This window comes from Lissotriton helveticus, chromosome 6 (assembly GCF_964261635.1).
Source record: "Lissotriton helveticus chromosome 6, aLisHel1.1, whole genome shotgun sequence".
NCBI classification, from domain to species: domain Eukaryota; kingdom Metazoa; phylum Chordata; class Amphibia; order Caudata; family Salamandridae; genus Lissotriton; species Lissotriton helveticus.
Window position 1 is genome coordinate 1,769,340,512 of NC_136067.1, and position 20,803 is coordinate 1,769,361,314.

Below are 20,803 nucleotides of genomic sequence, written 5' to 3' on the forward strand. Positions count from 1 at the left end.
TGTCCCGCCTTGCTCACTCATACAATGCGTTGCCCTTGCCTCCCCCATCCACCCTCTGTTGTTTGTGTGCTCCCCATGGCTCTACTTCTGACCCGGTGTTGCCTCGTTCTTGACCCCCTGTCAGACTAGACACATTTGTTTGCTAAGGATTTACAGTACCACACTGCCAGCTGTTAGGTAATGCAGTACCTGCCGCCCCAGTATACATTTTTTTAACATCGTCTCACAGCCTGCCCTCCGTGGTCTGTGCACTGTCCATCCCACCTTCTCTCTGAGGCCCAGTTTAATGCCACTGCTCCTACGATCTTCTGTCCGTGGTCAGCTTTCTGCCCCTGCCCATCCCACTTGCCCTTCATGGTCTTTAGTGCTATCCCTGACCCATCTTTAGGGATCCCCCCACATGCCTATAGGGGTTAGTTCGTGCCCACCCGCCCCCTTATGGGCTTTTGAAAAACACAAAGTTGAAGTCTCTGGCACCGAGTCTCCAAAACTTGTAATGGTGGCCACAGCATTTTACTTCTAGCCACAACAAGCCAATCAGATTGCTAAGTACAGCGGGACCAGTCATGGTTCCACTGTAGCAAAAAGGACCATTGGAGAAAAAGCACCGTGGCCAATCAGTAAGCCCCATTTTTTTTTTAAATGAATGTTGTGGGACCAACCGTCCAGCTATACCTTTTTTTTAACTCTTTCCCTCCACAGTCAGCACTTCTTTAAATGCATGTTTCTTGAAAATGGCTGAAACGATTTACACCAAATCACAAAGAGCACCCTTTCTGAATAAAGTTCTCTTTTGGCAAATATGGTGTAATTACGTTCAGCAGTTTGTTCTTTAGCTGCAACAGAATTTTCGCATGGAAATCAACATCAATATTTTGGGAGCCCCCTTTTTCTTTACCCACCCTTGATAGATCACCCAAAAACTTTCCAGGAAGAAGCTGAAGTGGATGAACTTTAAAAAAATTAGTCTTGTGAAGATTTGTCAAACCATGTCACAATTATTAGCGAAAGAAAAAACACTGTACGTACCTCCCACCCTTCTCTACAGACAGTTACGCAAAAAAAAAATGATGCCTCATCCCTGCCTTATTCCCCCATTTCTTTACCTCCTTGCCATAACATTTTGTTTTAAAAATAAACATGACAAAAAACATTCATGTTCTGACCAAATGTTAATACTGGGCAAGGGATACCTTTGAAGTTGCTTTTACTTTTGAAGAGTGAGCAGACACGAGCTGCACAGCAAATAAAAGAGGAGCCCTATTCATACAGTACATTGTCTGCTCAGCTGTATGATACCTTTGAATTGAAGTCACTATAAGTACTACTCCAATGAAACCTTTAGAAATAATTATGTAAAAGTAAATTGCTGTGTTTTGAAGGTTAAAGATTTAAACGCCCCTAAAGCAACGTTTTGAACATTATCGATGCCAGTCTTATATAAACTCAGGGCGGGATCTAAGCCATGTGTTTAACAGATAGAAGCCAGGCTACTGATGTCTCTTTAACCTGCTAACTTGTTATGTACTATGATGCCAGTGCTACCCACATCAGACCACCTCAAGTTCAGAGGTTGGATTTAGGCCAGGCTAGATTCCCAGTTAATTCCAAGTTATTTTTCCTAGAGAATAAAAATGTGGTGGGTGCAACTTCTTGAATCAATGAAAACTACAGACAATCTTTCACTCCAATCCATAATTTGTTAGATTTCCTGTCCCTGTTACAGACACACATGTGTATATATTAGTTTTGAATCCTGACAGATCAAACAAAAATTTTACCTGGGTCTCCAGCAACATTGCCTTTAAATTTTGACTTAGCACATCTGTTCGGAACAACCCCCGTGTTATCAGCCTTAACCATGCCTATATTCTTTATGCCGACGGACTGTACACGGTAGAATTCCCATTCTACAACCCACACGAAGTTTACATGTGCACGCCCCATGGACTTCGAATAACACGGTCCTTGTCAGTACCTCTGCACAATCTGTTCTCTGGAAAATCCAAGAGTAGTTGACATTCATTTTTTTCAGGAAATAATCATGAATAACCGGTAAATATAACATTCTGTCCCCATATAACCGATGGAAGAAACGTTAAATCCCATACATGCTAGCTTTACACATGAATTACGCGGCCCATTTGACCATTACATCATGGCCGACCTATCAACCGCCCGAGTCACATGATTTGGGCGGGAGGCGGGTCCTCAATCGAAACCCCCGAGCCGGGCTTCAATAAAAACAAACTCCGCGAGTGCTACACCATCTATCCGAGCTCGGCGGAGATGGGTAGGTGATCCCACGCGGACACGGGCAGAGTGAGGTAAGAGGAGGACCCCCCTTTTTGGGCTTGCACGCTTTGAGACCTGACTGGTTGGAGGCTGTAACACCGGCTTCCTTAAATCCTTGTGCAGCGCTTCCGCTTTATAAACAATACTTGAACACTGCGAAATGTTTTCCAGCCCTCCGTTGCAATGTGTTTACTTCCCAGCTAAGTCAATACCGACTTCCTTAATTATTTTGCCAGCGCTTCCATTCGGTAATCTGAACAAAGCGGAGCGTTTCCTTCACCCTCTTTTTAATATGTGGGCACACCATGAGACCTGACCGGGTGGAGGCTTTAACGCCGGCTTCCTGTATATATATAATTTTTTTCGCCTATCTTTTTGCCAATCTCCTTACCGCGCTATTGCGTTGTAAAATAAATTTAAATACACCTGAACACAGCGAAATGTTTTCCAGACCTTCGGTGTAACATGCCTAGTTCTCAGCCAAGTCACACCGGCTTCCTGAATTCTTTCGCAGCGCTTCCACTTTAATACCTAATCTGAACTATGCGAAGCATTTTCTTCACTCTTGTTGCAATATGTCTATTTTCCAGCCAAACCTGAAGGCTTACCCCGATGTACTGACCCGCCGACCACTCATGTGGTATGTAGCCCTTAACCCTTAGGTGAGTCCGGCGTTGATTAGTTCATGACCATGTGTGTCACCGAGGCTTGACAGTGCACATTGAGTGTTAGGTGTTGCCACTCACACAATCAAGGTTCGTGATGCCGCTCTGAGCCAACATGGTGTTTGTGTAGTTGCCTGCTGTTTTTTATAACTGTATTTTTTTATATTCTGTACCTCCTCACCGATATAGTTTTAGAGTGTGTGTGCACACCACACTGCACGCTGAAACCACCTGGCATGGAGAGGTAGTGACAATTCCCCATACTGCCCCAAGCATGCCTCATTATGCTCACATTCTGGCGTTGGCAATCCTTGCTGTTCTAATGAGAAATGTACTACTAATGTGTATTTGCTTTCTTTCTCATATTCTAGGCATAGGACTTTCCATTGAGGTGAACTGTATACCCATACCACACCATATACATGACACCAGCATGTTATTGAGTTAATTTTCTTCATTATTTTTCACGTTTTAAGGTCCTGATGAATCGCAGGATAGTAATCCATTTGCGAGAAACATGTTGACCACTTGTTGTTTTTCAGAGCTCCACATAGGTCACTCTACCTAACGAGGTGACACTGAGTGAGCTCGTTTTCACGATTTTAACTGCAATAGGGGGACCACCAGAATAAAATAGTTTCCGGTACCTCTTACTGCATTTTAACCTTCACCTTAGGCTCAGTTGCCTCTCCGCCCACACACCCACACTTCACCATAGGGCAGTTGGATACAAAAGATCTCCGCCAAAGTGCCCCTCTTTGAGGTGTGCCCGTCGGGGATTGCACCGCCCCCCCGACGAGGAGCAACCGCCGATGATGAAGCATGACATCCTTCGGGGTGTGTGAGGCAAATACATCCAACAAAAGGGATGCCCACAGGTGTTACATTTACACCTCTGGTCACGCCAGTTTTTGCATAGTCCTCCTTAGTCTTCCTCTTCTCTTCCCACTCCTTGCAGGAACAGTTCAGCCCCCCGCTTTGTTAGTGAAGACCACTCACGGACACATGCTGTAACTGGACCTTCCACTCCCCTAAGTGGTAACTAGTGTCCGTTGATCTATTGATCTCCCTCCCTCCTTTTGATAAAGACAGACACACATGAACCATATGTAAATTATTCAAAGGGCTGCTCCAAAAGTGAAAGTCCATCCCAAAAATGGTAGGCCATGTCCTCCCTCAAAGGTATCAAAAGCAACTACTGACATGTTTCAGAGATCAATGGTATGTAACTTGACCTCCCATGGCTCAGTGAGGTGAAGATCCACGTTTACAATTCCCAAAGGGAATGTTTTTTAGGCTGTATGTTACTTTCATGGTAAGTAGATTAGTTCCATACCTTGCATCTACTAGGTGGCTGTGTATCTGTAGTTATAAAAAGTTTTGTCAAAAGTAAGAATGCTGAACATTCATATAGTTTATACAAGTTTCAACTAGTCTGAGAATTCGACAAAGTACAACATACCACGAGAAAAGTGAAAACATAAGGAACAAGCACTGGTACAGCAAAAAATAATTGCTTTTTGTTTCAAGAAGTGTTTGGTAATAGGTGAATTTGTGTGTTCCACCACTAAGTATAGTTGAACGAGAATCCAATATTGAAGCCTCACGCTTGGGCTACAACAATATTAAAGTTGGGACCCCTTCATGGAACAAACTGCATTAGCAGAGTGTTTGTATGGAAAAGTCTTGCATGGTGATGGACATGTACCCCAACCCTAAGTGCCCCCAACTGCAATTATGTATTTATCCTGATCCAGCGGGCTATAGAAAATATATCATAAACTACGCTACCCAATTTCATAACCTATAAACAAAATTCTAAACTATACATGGACCCATTTATGAACCTGATATATTTTTGGGCCTACTGAATCAGGTGGTCAAATAAATCTATATACACATTATTTACAAACTATAAACATTTTATACATTTGCAGAAAGAATATAGTCATTAGAATAAAACCCAATCATTTAAATGACCACTATAGGCGACGTGATCTAGCTAAAGGTAACCTATACTTCTAAATAACCAAGACCAGCTTGTTTGTCAAAAGTAAGATTTTATTTTCTAAATTATGATATATATGTTGTAAGTTTTATAAATGAAATTTATTTGCAATAAAGCAAGCATGATAGTAAGAAATATGGAAAAATACAATTTAAGCAATTTAATCAAATTTAAAGAAATTATATAAAGTTTAGCATTTCTAAAACCTATTTCCCTAACTGAGCTAAATAGACAGAAATTAAAGTAAAGATCTTTGAGGATTCTTACGTGCTCCACGCAAAGTCCAGCAGCACATCACCCTCATCGGAAAGTCAGAAAGCAGCAGCCAGCCCAACCCTAAGGGCATGACTTTTTATACCTTTCTACGCTAACTAAACTAGCAAAGGAAAGTTTTCAGAAATACTCGACGTCCCATTGGCTGAGAGTGACAAGTGACATGTCACCCGATTCTTAAAAAGTTCCACAAAATCATGTCTTACAAAGACCATTGTCTCTTCCACGTGAAGCCAGAGGCTTCCTGCGATTGCAACTTTGTTTTAAGTCATCCTCGCAGCTTCCATAGTCTTTCAGTGCAACTTCCGCGGATGCCAAGTTAAGGACTGACAAAAAGTTCACTTTCGACCTTGGCCATGTCCGACAGAATGATGTCAGCTCATCAGTTTTCGCTTTGTGAATGCAGCTTCAATAAACGTTTTAATTCAGAATGGGCGTCTCGTGACTTTCTGTAGAAATATGAATTAGCTCTTTTTGTGCGGCTCAAATAGTTAGGCCTCAAAAGCAGGCAACTTATGATTTCTAGTATAAAACAAACACAAGAAAAGTATTAATGAAAGAAATAAAGTATATTCTGTATCCACCCCATGGTTTACTAATTAATTAACCCACCCGATTAATCAAAATGTTACCTAGCCATTGCAAACAAATAAAGCAGCGTTTATATTTACCAGTCTCCGTTTTTCTATGAGACCCATATGCACCTAGAATAGTAGAAATGACATCACACAGACGAGAAAAAGCAAAACAAGCACATGCTTATTTTAAATATGCAGCAGTTAGTAATGACAAAAACGAAAACAATAAATTATTTTATTATTTTGCACGAACAAAAAGATGCAACATTTATGCACGTTTATGAGCACACATGTTAGTCCCCCCACGTGTAAAGTTTAATCTAGGTTGTATTAGCACGACATATCACAAATCATTAATAATTTTATTCATGTTATGGAAATGTGACTTTGCGAGTTTAAACAAAATTTTGTTTTCTATCTCGCTCCATCAACTCCCTCATCTGGTGATTAACAAATCACCACACCAGCACTCAAAATTTTGGTAAATTTAATTTATAAGAAATCGATTCAAATTCATTGTATTAGTAAACCTAAAAGTCTGTTTCAGCATAATCTTTACAATTAACATGACGCTCTCTATGTAACTCCTGCAACTCAATCTCCCTTTCCTCTTCTTTTCTGAGTTTATAAATTCTCTTCTTTTCTCTTAAATGTTTCTTTCTTTTATGCAACAAACAACCTACTTTAGTCAAAATAAAAATGAATATAATTATAATCAAAGGTGCCAGAATCTTGCCAAGAATTGAACTTCCGATATTATGAAACCAGTTTTTAATTGCTTGAAACCTATTTGAAAGTTTCCCAGTAAAATCTTCTTCTTCTAAAGGAATTATTTCAGAATGCATTTGTGTAATATTCTTAATATACATTTCAATATTTTTACTTTCATCCGGTATATATGTACAGCAATGTTGGACATGTAAAATGCCACAGACTCCTCCCTCCTTTGCTAGGAGTATGTCTAAAGCAAGACGGTCTTGAATTACCATGGATCTAATTGCAATAACTTCAACATTCACTAATTGAAATCCATCAGCAGTGTCAGTTGATAATCTATCAACTATAGTGGACAATTTTCTGATTCTCCCTGCATTTAGGGTTATACCAACAAAAGGTATTACAGCTTGGAAAATATCTCCCAGAACTTCAGTAAAAGTTTCTCTTTTAGCTCTATTTACATAATTATGAATTTTAAATAATCCTTCTGAATCTCTGTCAACATGAAACACTTTAGGAAAAACAATTCCCACATAACAAGTTCCATACCAATGGTCTGGAAGGTTGTAGTAGGCTTTGTCACCACAAACAAAATAAATTCCAGGAAAGATAGGATCTTTTCCACCTTTAAATCCCCAACCTCCCAAAATCTGATAAGTATCTTCACAGTTGCTTGCACCTACAAAATAATTATCAAAAAGTGTGTTATCTCTTCTAATGCAAAGCTTTCCACTAACAGGTTTGTCTATATGAATTGCAATATTTTCAAGCATTTTGCCATTTAGTTTCTCATCCTCTTTTTGCCAGAATGATGACTTAGTCTGCTTGACTAATTCATTTCTCTTATAAATTGCTCTTCTCTCCTCAACCATATTCAGAAATTTCTTTCCTTCAGCACTTAATTTACATGTTAGATTATTCTTGTAAGCATACTCATAAGTGAGTTCGTTAGTAACAAGGAAATATTCTCTTAATTGTTTAGCTTTCTTATGCTTATTTAAAGCATTATCAATCTTGACATTAGCAAAAATCTCATCATAATTTGAATAGTAATATTCTAAACGACCGGTTTGATAAAATAAACTAGTTAATACACTACATGTAACAGCATAAGTGAGAGGAAGCATATTATATGTTACTCCCTCAGAAACAGAAGCGGGCAACTTAACGCACACATAACAATCCTTTGCATCCATTACCTTTACATATTCACTCAAAAGCTTTGTGAATGTATTGCTTGAAAAATCACCTATTGATTTATCTTGATGAATGTTAGGCTGATGATCAATTACTTTTGCAGATGCACTATGTTTAGTTTGGCTAACCAGAGCTTTGCTTGTTATGTTAACTTTGTGTAATTCTCTATTCATTTCTAAAGGTATAATCACAGCTAGTACCAACCAGAGCAGAACTAAAATGAGCAGACACACCAGAGTCATCTTACAGCATCTTTTAAAAACAGAGCATTTTGAAGTGCTCTCCTTAATGTAAGGCATTTTTAGGTTAGTTTTAGCCTCAAAAATAAAATAAAAAATAAAAATAAATTTTAAAATTTATATACACCCCCCTTTTAAAATATTTTTCTTTTTATAACCCTAAACAAGATTTCTTCGACCTTATGTCATACATAAGTTTTCTTCTATTAGACAGTTTTCTTCGACCTTGTGTCAACTAACAGGATTTCTTCAGCCTTATGCCAATTTAATAAATTTGTACTTCAATCATTGTCACTAATTTCTTGGATTTCGTTTTCTTCTTCACTACTATCATATATGTCTATAACAGGTGGAATTACTAAGTAAGTCCACTCAGGAGATTTGTATTTCTGGTTTGGTCTAATTATTCTCTTCCCTTTTCTTGATATCACTTCAATTTTTCTTCCAACTCCAACTTCTTTTCCTGGACTCTTTTGACTACTTATTTCTTCAACTTGTTCTATTGGCTTTTTAATCAATCTGACTCTCAATCTTCCACCAGGCCAGTAGTCTGCTTTTCTCACGTACTTTTTCTTTGGTTCAGAATTATTCGATTCAGATTTCCAAGTCCTTTTCTTTCTGCTTTCACTTCCACCTTCCACGTCACTTTCCTCAGTTTCGTAGTCTGAAATTTCAATTGACTCAGGAACTTCTCTATTCGGCAATTTCACTCCTTCAGGAACTTCACTTTGTCTTCCATCACTGGTACTCGGTAATTCGTTCTCCTCCTCTTCCTCAATTACCTCTAGCTTCCCAGATTTCGGAATTTTGTTCCTTACTTCAGAGCTTGTTCTCTGCCTTTCGATACTCTCCTGGTCTGAAACTTCTTTTGGTTCAGCTTCTCTGTCTTCAACATAGACAACCGAATCCTCAGTTATCTTTCCTTTTAACAGATTCTCTTCACCTTCAGAATCTATTTCAATTATTTCTAAGTCTTTTCTTGTCAGATTTCCATTCACTGGCACAGTTTCCAGATGTCGACTTTCTTGTCGATCTTCAGAATCTGGGATTACTTCACCTTCTGATCTGTCTTCTGCTTCAGAATCAGAGTCATCTGTGGTATCACTTTCAACATCAGAACTCTCAGGAGTTGGTATTGGAATAGTATGACTTGGATGAATCCAACGCTTCAATCCTCTGCACTTTACAGCATTAGTAGTGATCAAGATTACCTGCCTAGGTTTCTGCCATCTAGGAGATAGACAATTCCTCCTCCGATGTACTTTCGTTCTGACCCAGTCTCCAGGTCTCAGATCATGTGTCAAAACTTTGTCATTTGATTGTGCTTCAGTTCCCACCTGATTAGACACAGAAGTTACCATATCAGATAACCTTTTACAGTAATCCAAAATTGCACTGTCATTTATGCTCAACAGTTTACCTACAGGTACAAAAGCTTGCCTCATAACTCTTCCCATCAAAATTTCATGAGGACTCAAACCTGTCTTTTTATCTGGTGTACTTCTTATTGACATCAAAACAAGTGGAAGAGCATCAGTCCACTTAACTCCTGTCTCTAGACACATTTTCCCAATTCTGTTTTTGATAGTTCCATTTATTTGTTCAACTACACCTGATGCCTCTGGTCTGTATGCACAGTGTATTTTCTGCTCAATACTCATAGCTTCGCAAATTAATTTCAACAGTTTGTTATCAAAATGACTTCCTCCATCACTCTCAATAGTGACTGGAAAACCGTACCTTGGGATGATTTCTCTGAGCATTAGTTTTGCTACTGTAATTGAATCACAATGTCTTGTAGGAAAAGCTTCTACCCACCTTGAGAACAAGCATACAATTACAAGTACATATTTCAAACAGTTGTGTAAGGGCATTTCAATGAAATCTATTTGTAACCTGGTGAAGGGACCACCCTCTCGACCAATTATTCCTGTCCCCACCACTGATTTTCTGTTTGGATTCATTTGTTGGCATGACAAACACCTTTGACAAAAAGATTCTGCAATGGTTCTAAATTTGGTATTGAACCATGTTTCTTTAAACAGTCTGACCATAGAATCTCTTCCTAAATGTGCAGGACCATGATATAATCTGGCCATGTCAGAAATCATGCAATTTGGTAAAACTACTCTCCCATCTTTGTAAACCCACACTCCATCTTCATCACGTTGTCTACAATCTGATCTTAACCACTGGTCTTTTTCTTCATCATCTGCTTCGTTTTGTAAATCTCTAATCTCATTCCATGTTTCTACAATAGTTGTTAGCATTAATGAATTTGAATCAGTTTCTGTACTTCTATTCCGATTGTAAGAATAATTTTTCCTTGCGCAGTACTTTGCTGTTTCATCTGCGAAGGCATTTCCTTTGGAAATATAATCAGTTCCTCTAGTGTGCGCTGCACACTTGACTATGGCAATTTCTTTTGGCAATTGTATTGCTTCAATTAATCTTCTAATGAAAACTGCATTTTTAATTGGTGACCCTGTTGATGTCATGTATCCTCTCTGTGACCAGAGTTGTCCATAATCATGCACAACTCCGTACCCATACTGACTATCAGTAATGATGGTAACTCTTATATCCTTTGATATTTCACATGCACGAATTAAAGCAATCAATTCAGCTACTTGAGCTGAACGAACTCCTTCAAGACATGATGCTTCTTTAATGTTTTCGACTGTACAAACTGAGTATGAAGCTTTCAAGACACCACCTTCGGATCTTAAGCATGAGCCATCTACAAAGTAGACAAAATCCGATTCAGGCAAAGGTCTGTCTTTGATGTCTTTTCTTGGTTTTGTGCAGAATTCCATGACATCTAAACATTCATGTTCTGTCTCAATGTCATTAACAATTTCTGAATCAGGCAGTAATGTAGAAGGATTTAGATTCAAACATCTTGAAATTGATACATTATCTGCTCCTAGTATGATTTTCTCATACTTTGTCAATCTGCTACTTGTTAAATGTTGAGTCTTACCTCTTGTCAGTAATATTTCAACTGAATGAGGCACAAAAACTTTTACAGGAAATCCCATAATGATTCCTTCACTTTGTTCAAGACTAATACTTGTAGCTGCGACTGCTTTTAAACAACCTGGTAATGCTTTTGCAATTGGATCAAGAACTGCAGAGAAATATGCAATAGGTTTCTTTAGGTTTCCATGTCTCTGAATTAACACAGATAATGCACATCCTTCTCTCTCACTGCAATACAGTTCAAAATCTTTCTCATAATTTGGCATACCCAAAGCAGGAGCTTGGCATAAGCTCTTTTTCAGGTTCTCAAAAGATTCCATCTCAACATCATTGAGAATAATTGGATCTTTTATATCTGATTTGGTCAGTCTTTGTAGTGGTTTCGCAATTACTGAAAATCCACTTATCCATTGTCGACAGTAACCTACCATTCCCAGGAACATTCTGACCTGTCTTTGTGTTCTTGGCGGTAACATTGCTTGAATCATTTTTATTCTCTCTATTGTTACTTGTCTTTTTCCTTTTGCAATTCTGTGACCAAGATATTTCACTTCTTGTTTGCAAAACTGTAGTTTTGCTGGGGACACTTTGTGTCCTTCTTCTGCAAGGCGATTTAACAGAATTATTGTGTCTGTTACACAATTTTCTCTTGTCTTAGCAGCTATTAACAAATCATCAATATACTGCACCAACGTAGACCTACCTGGTAAGTCTAAATCTTCTAATGATCTTTTTAACAGTTCGTTAAAGATTGAAGGACTTTCTGTATAGCCCTGAGGGATTCTTGTCCATCCAAGGGTCTTACCTTGGAATCTGAAAGCAAAGATTTCATAACTGTCTGGGTGTAGAGGAACAGTAAAGAATGCATTGCAAAGGTCAATGACTGTGTACCATTCAGCATCATATGGAATCTGAAATAGAATCACTGCTGGATTTGGAACCACAGGACAACATGGAATAACAATTTGATTAACCTTTCTCAAATCTTGTACAATCCTAAATGTTCCGTTAGCCTTTTTAACTCCCATAATTGGTGAATTACAAGAGCTACTCTTCATTTCTTCCAATACACCTTGCTTGATTAATTTTTCAATTACAGGTGTAATACCTTCGATTGTCTCTGTTTTCATTTTATACTGTGGAGTGTTTGGAAATTCTATTCCCTGCTTCAATGCAATTTTAACAGGATCTACGTTTTTCATCAGACCCATCTCATTCCCAGTAAAATCCCATATTTCAGATTTCACTGTTTCTTTTAGCTCTTCAGGTAAATCTTTTTCTTCAAATGCAGGAAACAATTTTGTTTCTTCTGCTTCCATCATCATCATTGTCATTCTGTACAAACCATCTTCCTCCATTGTTTGTAATTCAACTCCTTCAGGAGAACAATATATTCTGCAATTCATTTTACACAGTATGTCTCTACCTAATAGATTTACTGGACTACTATTACAAACCACAAATCTGTGTTTGTCTCTGTAATTTCCAATTTCAACTGGTACTGGATCAGTTAAATCTGTTTTAATTTGCTGATTACTTACTCCGACAACTTGGATGGTATCCCCAGAGAGAGGTAGGTTTTCAATTTCCACTGATCTAACAGTAGAACGGGTAGCACCAGTGTCCACTAGAAAGGTGATGTCTACATCATTAACTTTCCCGTTTACATAAGGACCAGACTGGTCAACCTCAAGAGTGGCTCCAACAACACACTCTTCCTCCTCTCTCGGGCACCGTCAGCAATAATCATCAGAATCACTGTCTTGGCTTTCTGTTAATAAAAATTGTTGTGAAGCATTTTGCATTTGAACCCTTTGCTGCTTTTGCTGTTTTTGTGGTTTTATTACCTGTTCACATCCCTGAAATCCCACGTTTGGATTATATTTTTGAACTCCCCCACAATTCGGAAAAGGTGGTTGTGGCAACTGGTCCTGTCGATTATTCACCTGTTGTTGTTGCTGTTGTTGTAACTGTCGCTGAATATTAAATTCATTTAACCCCTGTTGCATCTGTAGCTGTTGTTGCACGTTAACACCATTCTGCATCTGTGAATTCAATAAGGGATTCTTTAAGTTTCTAGGAGGATGAGGACACTCGTCCCTCCAATGTCCAATTTCGCCACAATTAAAACAAGGTAATCTTTGTTTCAGCTCTTCTATTTTTGGGCTAAATTTCTTTTGGAAATTATTACCTTTAAACTTTCCTTGTATCTGGTTCGTATTTCCAGTTTGAACAAAATTAGTGTTCTTATTTCCCATGCTGGCAATCTGTTGCTCAGCCACCTTTACCTGTGCCCACATGGCTTTCTCCTTCAGCCTTTTCTGTTTTACTTCTAATTCATCGCTACAATATTTTGCTTTTCTCAGAATATCATCAATAGATAGTGCTTGCCATCCGACAATACTAGTTCTGATCATTTCTCCAATTTCAGGCTTTAGTCCATAAACAAATCTATGGATAAAATGACTCATGTCTTTCTCATCTAATTTTTCATAACCACTGTATTGTTTAAAGATTAACAGTAGTCTTTCATAAAAAGAATGAACTGATTCTTTTGTTTCCTGCTCTGTTCTTTCTATTTTAACCCAATCAACTTCTTTGGGTGGAATTTTGTTTTTCATCCAAACAATTACTTTCTCATAAAAATCCATTACGAGTGGATTTGGGGCACCTGTTTCTTTAATTCGCTCAGGTTCTGTTTTTGGCCAACTAATAGAAATTTTACATTCTGTCCAAAGATCAGATGGAACAACAATGTCAAAAAATCCATCCAAATCAATCCACAGAACTTTTGACACTTTGATAAATCTATCGACTTGCCTGTACCACTCAACAGGTTTCTCTCTTAATTTTGGAAAGTCATTTGTGAATAACAGAATGTCCTGTCTCGACCATGGGACATGAACATATCCTCCACCTGCAACTTCTCTCATTGGAAATTGTTTTGACATTCTTTCTAATCTTTCATCTTCCTTCCTTTTAGTCCATTTCACTCTCCATTTGTTCAGTTCTCCTAGCTTTTTGATATAGACAATTAAATCTTTAATGTGAACTATTCTTCCCATTGAGTTCAAACTCTCAATGTCGCTTTCTGAGAAATCTAATCTGTAATGTTTTGCAAAATTCTTTTGTTTACTCACATCGATTTCAAGTTCTGCAGCTAGATCCTCTAATTGATCATATTTATTTTTCGTTTTCCATTGAATGCTTTTGCAAATGAATAGTAGTTCATCATCCCGATAGTAATTTAAACTATCTGGGCCAATTGTTCCAATTATTAATTCTTCAATATTTGCTTTTAATTTGGCCACATCAAGCTTTGGTGTGGTTACCCTAACTTCAGGACTTCCTACATCTGACATAGCACCCATTGGTGTTTTTGGAGATAAATCCTCATTAAAGGTTAAATCAGGCATTCTCGATCTAGAAGTGTTTAATTCAGTCAAGTCTGAATAAAATTTTTCAGCAGGCTTTTGAATTTCTGTATTTAAAGGAATAGTTAATCCAGTTTTGTTTGTATTTCTTTGATCAAATACAGGTTGAACAGGACCTATTGTTACTGGAACTGTGACAGCTTCCATGCCTTTTGTCATTCTTTTAATTAATTCTTCTTTAGACCTTAAGTATTCATTATAATCATCCTCATCAACATTTCTTGTCTCTCTTGTATAATCTTTTGGAGGTTCCCTTGCTCTTGGAGTCATTGAAAAATGTCTACCCTCATTTCGAGCATTCTCAAATTCTGGTCTTCTAGGAGTTTCAGTGATTTCACAATTATTTGGATAAAGTTTAGGAGCTTCATTAATTGGAGGTGCACTCGGTGAAGTTTCAGTAGAAACCACCGGAGTAGACCATGATCTAGGAGGTCTCAAAGGCTGATTAGGCTGTTTATTTTTAGCAGTTGTATATATTTCTTCCATAATTGCATCCTCAGATTCACTTTCCATAGATTTTCCTGTAGGAGAACCCATTACCATTTCATGAATTAAATACAATCCTTCACTCATGTTTCCCTGTCTCCACATTCGTAATCTATCTTCATGAGTTTCTCTTTTCCATGATGGATTTTTAGAAGGTCTTTTAATTCCATTAGCTTCTCTTTGTAACTGATACATTTCATCTTCCCACTCAACTAAAGCTTCAAATTGAGTTGGTCTCGGTTTAGGAACAAGAGCATTCATTTTCTCTCGTAAGTTTCTTAAAACTCTTACATTAAATGAACCATCATCAGGCCAAGTCAAAACACCATCGTTTTTAGTATAGCGTTTCCAACTGTCGAACCATAAGACAGTATGATATCCGTATTCACCTTCCATGTACGCTGCAGGTGTTTTATACTTATGAAGTAGTTTACCACCTCGCGTTTCGATTTTCTTGTCAGGTGAAAATAAATTCTTAAATTTCTGAAATAATGTTGTCTTTTTCTCAACATGATTAAAATGATAACTCATTTTTAAAAGTTAAATTTAATTCACAAAATCGTTCGTAAAATATTTCCGGGATGTTCCGCAAAACAACCAATCCGTGCGCGAAACACACCAACAAGCCAATGGCAGTTGAGCTACGTCAGTTTCCTGCTCAACCAATAATTTTGGAGATTTTCCTAAGGACCAATCAGCTCACAGGCCGTCAGAGACTCAGGAGCCAATCAGAATACAGCTTGTGACGTAGGTCACCCAATCCCAGCGCGGCTCTGTGACGTACACAGCAGCTGCGGTTTCTCGCTTCTCACTCCTGGCGCTTACCCCTCCTTCACAAAATCTTTTCACAGTGCCATTTTAAGAACACTTTTCAGTGTAAATTAATTCTTAACAATGACTTATAAAGACAACATCTGTTCGTTTCACTAATTAGGATAGTTTACATACATTCAAGTATCCACACTTCGGAATAGACGGCGCTATTCACACTAAGGATAATATTCAATTGTTAGTAGAGTAACCTTACCCCACCCTTCAAGCAAGTATAATTATGAACTCGCTTTGCTCTGAACCCACCGCGAAGTGAAAGTTCTAAGAGTTCCACTTGAACATAAAATACAATTCAAACTCGCACTTTTACACGGAAAATTCCCTAAATTCAAACACACACGAAATCCGTACAGGACTCTCACCTGTTTATAGAAATCATGCACCGTTAGCAAAATAACGACGTTATCCGTACAGGGCTCTCACCTGTTTATAGATATGAAACATGTACCCGTACAGGACTCTAACCTGTTTATAGATAATCATGCACCGACGTTAAATTTTACCCTTCACTCAAGCTTGGATATAACTAATACTCTCATCACAGTGAGTTTTATGGAAGGCGCTTTGTCCCTATTCTCATGCTGCTTTGATTTCTTAGAAATTCCTCACTATACAAGAATCAGACCTAGCCCTAAAACTGTGCTGCTCGGCGACAACACTATGGTACACGGCGATACCTCTTGTGATACTCGGCGATATCACTACAAACGAACAGATGGCTTGCGTGACTAATTTCTCGCCACACAATCTATACCGGTATAGCTTACAGATAGGCACGAAAAACGAACTTAACGAGTGTTAAAACATTGATCCTATTTGCATACCATGACGCAATCCTTAGCAACCAACATGTTACCTTGGTTACCGCTTAGCAACCATCAATTTCTGCTACCAGATAATTGATCCAGCGGGCTATAGAAAATATATCATAAACTACGCTACCCAATTTCATAACCTATAAACAAAATTCTAAACTATACATGGACCCATTTATGAACCTGATATATTTTTGGGCCTACTGAATCAGGTGGTCAAATAAATCTATATACACATTATTTACAAACTATAAACATTTTATACATTTGCAGAAAGAATATAGTCATTAGAATAAAACCCAATCATTTAAATGACCACTATAGGCGACGTGATCTAGCTAAAGGTAACCTATACTTCTAAATAACCAAGACCAGCTTGTTTGTCAAAAGTAAGATTTTATTTTCTAAATTATGATATATATGTTGTAAGTTTTATAAATGAAATTTATTTGCAATAAAGCAAGCATGATAGTAAGAAATATGGAAAAATACAATTTAAGCAATTTAATCAAATTTAAAGAAATTATATAAAGTTTAGCATTTCTAAAACCTATTTCCCTAACTGAGCTAAATAGACAGAAATTAAAGTAAAGATCTTTGAGGATTCTTACGTGCTCCACGCAAAGTCCAGCAGCACATCACCCTCATCGGAAAGTCAGAAAGCAGCAGCCAGCCCAACCCTAAGGGCATGACTTTTTATACCTTTCTACGCTAACTAAACTAGCAAAGGAAAGTTTTCAGAAATACTCGACGTCCCATTGGCTGAGAGTGACAAGTGACATGTCACCCGATTCTTAAAAAGTTCCACAAAATCATGTCTTACAAAGACCATTGTCTCTTCCACGTGAAGCCAGAGGCTTCCTGCGATTGCAACTTTGTTTTAAGTCATCCTCGCAGCTTCCATAGTCTTTCAGTGCAACTTCCGCGGATGCCAAGTTAAGGACTGACAAAAAGTTCACTTTCGACCTTGGCCATGTCCGACAGAATGATGTCAGCTCATCAGTTTTCGCTTTGTGAATGCAGCTTCAATAAACGTTTTAATTCAGAATGGGCGTCTCGTGACTTTCTGTAGAAATATGAATTAGCTCTTTTTGTGCGGCTCAAATAGTTAGGCCTCAAAAGCAGGCAACTTATGATTTCTAGTATAAAACAAACACAAGAAAAGTATTAATGAAAGAAATAAAGTATATTCTGTATCCACCCCATGGTTTACTAATTAATTAACCCACCCGATTAATCAAAATGTTACCTAGCCATTGCAAACAAATAAAGCAGCGTTTATATTTACCAGTCTCCGTTTTTCTATGAGACCCATATGCACCTAGAATAGTAGAAATGACATCACACAGACGAGAAAAAGCAAAACAAGCACATGCTTATTTTAAATATGCAGCAGTTAGTAATGACAAAAACGAAAACAATAAATTATTTTATTATTTTGCACGAACAAAAAGATGCAACATTTATGCACGTTTATGAGCACACATGTTAGTCCCCCCACGTGTAAAGTTTAATCTAGGTTGTATTAGCACGACATATCACAAATCATTAATAATTTTATTCATGTTATGGAAATGTGACTTTGCGAGTTTAAACAAAATTTTGTTTTCTATCTCGCTCCATCAATCCCTGGTGCTGATTTTTGTTGTAATGGGCAAACAGGGATCATGCGTGTGTGCCATGACATAGGCCTGTCTCCCAGATTGTGGTCTTATGGAATGGAGGGGCAGCCTAAACCGCTACCCTCTTAGTGGTGAAAGGCATCTGCCTTTGCCAGGAGTTAAGCAGCACAAGTGTGGTGGTAGCAGCATACTGTGTAACGATCAATAGATGTGAACAGGCTTTTTTACCTATGTTACTGGAGTGAGGACTACAGACTCATGTAATGTTCCACTACTTTCTGCTTAACTCACCCTTGGCCTACAGCAGATTAGTATTTAGGTCTGTGTGTTATATGCATGTGCTTGGTGTATGTGTGCCTGTGAATGGAACTATACATGGAGGATTCTGGGTTCAACTTTGGGAGACCCAGAGCTGTATGGAGCAGAATGAGGAAGTGGAAGAATTCCCCTAGACAGATGTGTGGATTACTGTATTCCTGTGATCCGGTTGGGACACACTGGAGGAAGGGAGATTCAGGCTCTTACCTATACTTCAAAAAGTGCTTTTTGATTCAGAAAGAGGTCACTGAAAACTGGGCATATCTCAGGAAGGTGATGGGGCCGATAAGAGAATTATAAAAAGTAGGGCTGAGGCTCTCGGTGAACCTTTTGATACACATATCACAGTGGCTAACATCCAAGTGTCAACCGGTAGTCACTCCCATAGCCTATGTTGTGCAGATATCCGATTTTGCAGTTGCTCCTGCTGTGACAGGCTTCTTTCTGGAGAAAGGACAGAGCAGTTTAGAGGGCACTTCGAAAGGAAGCAGACCCCAACATAAACTTCAAAGACTCAGCCCCTAAATCACATTTGGTGTTTGGAAATGGACTGTAATAAGGGGAACACAAGGCCCCTGACATTTTTAACTGTGAAACAGCCAGTCGAGCTGTACAAGGAGGAGAAGCTCTACAAGACTTCTGCCTGTGACCAGGATTAGAGGCTAAGGCCTGCCAATCTGTCAGCTTGGTCAGGGGGCATCACCTGGGATATCCAAGACCACCTGCCCCTGTAGCCCTGTGCACCCGTGCCTGACTGATTTCCAAGAACAGTATGCCCTGTGAGAAAGAAGAGCGCACTAGAGGGATCAAGGTTCAGTGGGTGATTCTGGAGATAGGATCTCTGAAGGAAGGTGTGAGGAGACAGTTTCTGCATCGATCGAGTCGTAACCTGTGTACAGAAGGAAGTTGGCAACCTTGTATGCCAGGTGGGGCCACTGTGAAGATTACTGCTGTGTTGATCATGCTGTAGCTAGTGTGCGGAGTGAGGACAGCTACCCCATATTCCATGTGGGGCCACAGGGAAAAAGGCAAGGTGCGTGGTCTGATCGATACCATCATTGAGACGAAGAGGCAGCCATGGTAACCCATGTGGGCCCAAGCCCGGACTGAGAATCTGCAGCAGGAGTTTTGGAGGATCCAAGGAAATTTGCCAGCATTGGAGGAGCGTCGAATACACCTGGCTGCTGGCCCGGTACGATCACTTTTGAGGAACTTAAGGACAGGACACCAGACCAATGTTTATGCAGGGCCACTTGTGCAAATCTCACTGGAGACAGTTGCTGAAGCCTCTGTGCTTGAAAGTGGGGGTGCTCACGTAGACCACAGTTGTGCAGGTTCAACTGGTGTCGGTAAGTCTCAGTAACCAGCTGGAAGGAAGTGGGGGAACTTGCATGCCATATGGCGCTTCAGCTCTGAAACACTCTTGACTTTCATTTGAGTTTGAGTGGGACTCCTGGGACTCAGACTACTAGTTGGGTTTAACATGAATATCACCTATAGTGAATAGGGAATAACTACTACCGCTAGTGAGAGGCGAGTGGGACTCAGGAACCTGCCTATTGAAACACCAGAGCTCTGACCTCAGGGGACTGTGGGTATTGTGAATGCCATATTTTACTTTTTGTTGGTATATAACTGCTCCTTTTTCATAAAAGGAAGTATTTGACTGTAAAATAATGTATTGTTGCTATTGAACATATTTGTCTGTGTTCACCCTCCTGTGTCTTCCTCTACCACAAGATGCTTTGGACTGCTTGATCCCTGATAGCACTGAGAGTCAAGTGCTTACGGGGTACTTGAGCCAGTTGCTCAGGATCTATAATATGTTGGGCCCCGGGACATCCAAAACAAAAGGCCTCAACCCCCACAGTTAGGCCCAATAGCTCCTGCTTGCCCCATATCCATCTAAAAAGGATTCTGACAATTGGAGCGTGCCTAACCTTTAGGAGACTTGGATACAGGTGTGTTATTGACAATTTCCAATTCACGCTACTAGTACAATAAGTCCAGTTTTCATGCACAAAGCCAGCACACATAGACAATGGAAAACACAAGATGGGAATAAACCTCAGCACCATGTCGATAGACCATATGAAAGATTTATATAGGGACAAAGGGTGAAGGGTTCCCAGGAGTAGGGACAGAGAGGGTCTTACTAACTTCATTAGGGATCAGTTTGTGGCACTGGGTAACACGGAAGAGGCTGTTGTTGACTGTGAGGAAGGAACCATGTTATGAACCTAGGAAGAAAGTTCTGTGGACTCAGGCTGTAGGATCCCCGTGGGACAGATCTAAACCAGACACACACAAAGTGTGTTCCCTAACACATTTTCCATAGTTCCT